We start from the raw sequence: 6,217 nt of genomic DNA on the forward strand, positions 1-6,217 counted from the left end.
TGGGCTCCCCATAACACGCTTTCGTAGACATTGCCTCCTTCCTTCTAGGTACTACTCCTGCTGCTCATCCAAGCAAGAAATGAGTTTTCCTGCAACAGAATCACATATTATTTTCTGTCGTGTACCAGCATCTTCAAATGTCTGTGGTGAGTCTTGAATGGAAAGGAGCTGAATTAAAAATAAAAGTGTTTGAGGGTTTCTGAAGCCTTTTGTTTACCTGCTGCATAGCAGCACCTTACTCAGCTGCAACCATTTCTGCCACCTGGTAAGTTTTTTCAGTGTATGTGCAGCACATCAACCTGCACGTTACTGCAGAGTGTATTTTTCAAAGACCGTTTTTAAGGTACCATCACACAAACATCCATAACACTCTCCTACATAGATGATGTGACCAGTAATAACGTTAGGACTCACGTTTCCTACAAGGAGGTAGTAGCTCTGCTACTGGAACGAATCTATGCTTTATTCCTGAAAGTTTGATTGTCAAACTTAAAAATACACAGTGGAAGTCTTCACTTCTGATTTTTGGATGAGGAGCCTGAAGTTCTTGATTTCAGAGCATCTGATTCATTCAGAGAGAGTATAACAATCAAATTATGTATAAACTGCATAATTTAAAACCTATTTTATTATTTAATGGATCATATTCCATATATCACTTGTGCATTATTATAATCATGCAGCTATGCCAACTTCTTTCCAAACTTTTCTTGGGAGCCCTTGCCACATTATTTTTCCTTAAGCACAGTGGTCTAAAGCCTCAGGCTGAAAATAAGTAGCCTTGATTAGGAAATCAACTTTTGTTCATGGAAGTGTTTTGAAAAAACATTGAAAAATTATTTCAAGAAAACAGATATTTTGAAGTAATGGTTACCTACATAGAAGAAACTGCCCAGGCTGACACCAGTTCTCCAGGTTAGCTTCCAGAATAATTCCAGAACACTTTCAAGCCATTGTGATAACAAATTTCATTAAGTTTCTAAGGTACTCAACTGGAAACAGACCAGTGCCTTAACTTAGGTTGTTTACCCTTACTCAAAATTGCAAGGGTAAAAATGTCAAATTACAGCATGTTGCTGTGTGAATGTAGTTCAGATTTGGTCACTGAAAAATGTCCTAGTTTAGGAGTTAATCCGTTGATGTAATCTAAACTGAGTAGTGATGCCAGACACTGGGCAGGGGGAGGAATGACAGGTTGGCTTGAACTCTGTAGTTCAAGTTTGTGCCAGCCTCAGGGAGGGACCATTCAGGTCTCAGAATATTCTAAGCAGCCAGGGGCAACTTCCTTTGGTGGTCGAGCCATCATAAGGTGCTCACTGACAACCCAGCACACAAAACATCTAACCACAACAGACCCAGCAAGACTCCAATAGGAGAGCCCCCTGGAGAAAACTGATCTAAAGCTTGGGTGATAACTGGTGACTGAAGAGAGTCTTCCCTCACCGAGGACAAGTTCCACAACCTGCAGGTCTGACGGCAGCCAGATGAGAACACTCAACCTTGCCAGGCTTTGCACCAAACTAGTTTTCTTTATCTGGTAGTTATAAAGTGAGAGGAAGCTCAGAAGGACCACTTCCTTGGTGTAAAAGCAGAGCCTACCGTTGAAACAGAACTGCTTCACAGCCAGACAGCAATTCTTTGGTTTTGAGTGAGGAGAAAAAGAACAGGTGTATTTATTTTTCCACACAGACTGGCAAACTTCCCCCTTTAAAAAAAAAAACCAATTTAAAAATCTCCATTTGCTAGAACTAGAACCCGTTCACAAAACAGAAGCAGGCAGTGTGTTTCACACCAGGTCTTTGAAGACTAATATTAATCTTTTTATGACAACTGCTGTAAGGGAATCGAAACTGAGTATGTGAGCAGCTCTAGCCACCTAGTTTCGAACTAGCTCCTAGCAGTTAACATTTTGGTAACAGTGTAGTCCCTAAACCTCCAATCATAACAAGAACTTTGATTTACTCCAGTTTAAGAAATCTGATAGAGTTTATACTTGTTAAGAAATATTCCTATAATATCTTTAGAGACTGTTTAAGCAAGCTAAAAGTGGTGAACAGACATGGGATGTTTTCAAAGGGATTATAACATTAGTAGAGATGATAAAAATTGTTACATAAGGGTTTGTTTTGCAAATAGGTCCACTGAATTAGAAAATAAGTAGAGGCTTATTTCTACAGTTTGCTCCATGTAGCCATATTCCTAGCAGAAGGACAGTAGGGCCAATAGGACAAGGGAATCAACCACACAAGTTGAACCAGTTTCAAGACAGAAGCCTTAGCTACCTCTTTGCAGCTTTTTACAGGAGGAGGGGGGCTGTTGGTGCTTCACTTGTAGTTACTACAGTAGCAAAAATAGCAGATTGCTGCAAGTCTTCTAACCTGTCTGTTGTTCCGTCAATTGATTTTGAAAGATGAGTATTAAAATTATTTTATATTCGACATTAGAGAAACGCTTTTGCGCTGAAGCAAGCATAGGAAGTCCCTGCAAGATGTAGGCTAAAGACACAGTGCAGATAAGGTCTAAATCACTCCTTGAACACATTTCACAATAAGTGGTGTTGTAAGGATTATATTAATTCCTACGGTAGCCAAAATCCCTTCAAATATCACATTATATCTCATTCCACAGCTATAGTCATGGTGAGATTAAAAAGAAATATTCACTGTACTGTTCATAAAAGAAGTAAATGGGTCTTAAATACCTTGACATTGGTCTTTCCTACCAAGATGGATTATCACTAAATCAGCTGTCCTCTCCACTTTTGATTTTCTAAAGCAACCCCACTGCAACCAGTGGCAAAAGCTACCTCCTGGCCCCATCAAACAGTGGTGAGCCCATTTTTGCAACTGATGGATAGAATCAAACTAGCATTAACAGGAGATACTGTATTATTGCACATCTTCACCACTTTGTCTTTCTCCTGCACTGGCCTTTGTAAACAGAGCAGTGACTATAAGCATGGGTGAAGTACCCAGTGGCATGCAGAGGAACTCCATCTCCACTTTCCAGGAGGACCTCCAGCCTACAAGCCCACCTCTGGGCAGCACCATGCAACGGGAACCAGGACCACGCAGGCTGAGCTTGTTAGACTCCTCTCTGTGCTTGGACTGCTACTATCTCCACATACCAATGAAGAAAAATCCCCAAACCAAACATGCCAGAGAAGCAGGAATCAACCTGACAGCTGGCAGAGATACATGAACCCTTCTTTGAACCTTTGAAAAAATGGGCAAAGTTCAGGCCAGTGGAGAAATAAACAAGGTATCACACAGGCAAGAAGTTGGAACCGGGACTGCTTAACCCACACCTGTTCTGTCAAACAGGTCCAGCTGACTACAACCATTTCTTCCCCACATGCTCTTCGTATGCCACCATCACACATGTCCCGCGGCCACAGGGTCACCTCAGCCAGCAGGTTGCAGCAGAGAAGCCTGCAGGCAGCTCTCACCTGTCACCTGTGCATCCTTGCCCGTGTCTAACAGTGCAGCCAGAAAGTTCTCACGTCAATAACATTTAGGAGTAGAGCTGGAAGGACCAGAAACAAGGAATGTCTCCACAGATGGGATCTGCACAGTGTGCGGTGGGAAAATCCATGCGGGCTGAACCAATGCATGGTGCCCAGCATCAGACAGGACGTAAGGTTTACACGCTATCTGTATTCCTCTGTTCTGTCTTATTAAAATGGCTATTTCATTAAGCCATTTTTTGCTGGACCTTTCTTGACAAAATGCAGAAAGAGCCCTGCACCATGTCCCTCTCTCCTGCACTTCACCCCTCCCCAGGGCAGAATACTTACTAATTACAAGATCATTTTGCATTCAGCAAGAAGCTGCTGATGCTGGGCAGTGAGAAGGGAATGAGGGAGTGTGGTGGGTTCACCTCAGCCAGCAGTGAAGCCCCCACGCAGTTGTTCACTCAATCCCCCCCAGCAGGATCAGAAAGGTGAAACTGAGAAAATACTAATGGGTTGAGATAAAGTCAGTTTAATAAGTGAAGAAAAAGAACAAAAATAAGTGATGCAAAGACAATCACTCACCACCTCCCACCATCAGACTAACAGCCAGCCAGTTTCTGAGCAACAGCTACTTTAGAAGCAGCTCACCCCTCACACCCCCATCCCATTTTTATTGCTGAGTGTGATGCTACATAGTCCAGCATGTCCTCCCTTTGGTCAGTTGGGGTCAGGTGTCCTGGTTGTTTTCCCTCTCACCCTCTTGCCCACCCCCAGCCTACACGCAGCAGGGGGGGCAAAAAACCCAAACACAACTTTACTGTGTGAGTAACAACTGAGTCCAAGACGGTAATTTAGATGAGACAGACAAATGTTGCAGCCTGTTGGCACTGCACCTCTGCCCCTGGCTGTGGAGGCCCAAGTCTCCAGCACTATTTTACCCCAGTGACACTTGTGCCAGCCTACATGGGCAGCGTCCCTTGGCACCCTCTTGTCCCTGTATATCCTTGTTGTTTCAGATGCCGTTTGCCAGGCACACTTGGAATACGCACCCACAAGACTCCTGCTGGCAAATGCCATATGAAACACTAAACAGAGTAGGGGTGGGAGGGCCTCCTACAGCCCCAAGCTGCACAAAATATCTGTCATACTCTTAGCACCCCCTTCTCTGCTGCAAATATCTCACAGGCAGGCTACTGTCAGTAAAGGTTTCAGTTTTAAACGCATATTTGCAAAGGATCTGTTTCAGACAAGAAAGCACAAGGTTTTTCTCCCAACAAAAATAGCCAAAGAATCAGATTTCCATGCCCTTGGGTTTTTATGTTACTGTCATTGCTCACTGATACAAACCTTGCACTGTTAGAGGACAAACTGTTTATCCTACATCTGATACTTCCCAGTGTTCCTCTTCCTATTTGCTTAAATCCATCCATGTTTTCTGCAATCATAGTAATTGCTTTCCACTAATTCAAGGTGAATTTAAACTGACTGTATCAGGAAAACACTCCAGTTGTCTTCTCTGTGAAAATTATCTCTGAAGCTCCAAGGAAGGTGTCTAAGCTTGAACATAGCTGCAGTTCGCTCCCAGGAAACTTGAGCCACAATTCTTTAAAGGTTTTGGAAGAGCAAAACGTGTGTCCTCAGACGAACCATTCTCTCCTTTTCCGAGCTCCCAGTCTCTTCAGCACAGCCTCTTTCATCAAACTTTGTAGAAAAAGTACTCTTTCTGCCACACACCCCACCCCACCCCATGCCACATTTAATCTCTGTGTACAAAATACATGTTCTGCTGTGGATCATGAGGTACCTGAAAGAGAGCCACACAAGGCTGCGGGATCTGAACATGTGAGGTTGGATTACTGTCCTTGTGCTGCAGAGCCTGCCCCATCTTGTTCTCACAGCAGACAGTGGCAGAGACTTGCCTGTTACACACTGAATTTTCTTCAACAAAGCTCCACCGTGCACATACGACACCCAGCGTAAGGAGTAAAACTATGAGATGATTTGAACGCAGCCTCCAGATCCAGTGTCAGGCATGCCATGGGTGGGCCACAAAACCAGAGAAACTGACTCCGCTCTCTTTTCCAATTGGGACAAACACCTCCAGCTCCCTCCTGCAGCCCTTCAGGAGAGGAACTGCTGGATGAATGCTCCTCCACCTTCACTGTCCGAATATAGTAGGGACAAGGCTAGAGCAGAAAGCAGTATAGGAAGTAGCATCTCTTACCAGCCATGCCTGGGAAACATAGCTAGGGATTTCTGGATCTCCACATAATTCAGACAACAGCAGCTAGATGGGTGACTTCACACAGCCACAAATTACACACAACTCTTCACAGAGCCAAAGGATGCCACCACGCCAGTTGAAGCATTTGCAGTGGCATTTCTGCGGCTCCTATGTTTATTCCCAGTGCAGAACACTTAGAAGGAAAACTATGCCCTGTTTTCTGTTACAGTTACTTAGCGATACATGATGCCCATAGTACACACGGGGAACTTCTGATAGAGAATATCCTTAACCCTGTCATTTTTCTTTCTGCAGAAGCTTGCAGAAAGGGGCTGACTGAACAAGTTTCACAATAAGGGGATTTGTGAGCAGCAGCTCACAACCAACCGCGGGAATTACCCTTTTATCTTCAAAGATACAGAGCCTGAAATTCTAACCATGCACAAACACCCAAGCTTTTAATATTCACCTCAAATGACTTGTCTTTCAAAGAAGCACTACAGTTGCCAGACACCATTGACCCGAATGCCTTGCCCCCC

Source organism: Athene cunicularia, assembly GCF_003259725.1.
Source record: "Athene cunicularia isolate RWA chromosome 2 unlocalized genomic scaffold, athCun1 chr2_part1, whole genome shotgun sequence".
In the NCBI taxonomy this organism is placed as follows: Eukaryota; Metazoa; Chordata; class Aves; order Strigiformes; family Strigidae; genus Athene; species Athene cunicularia.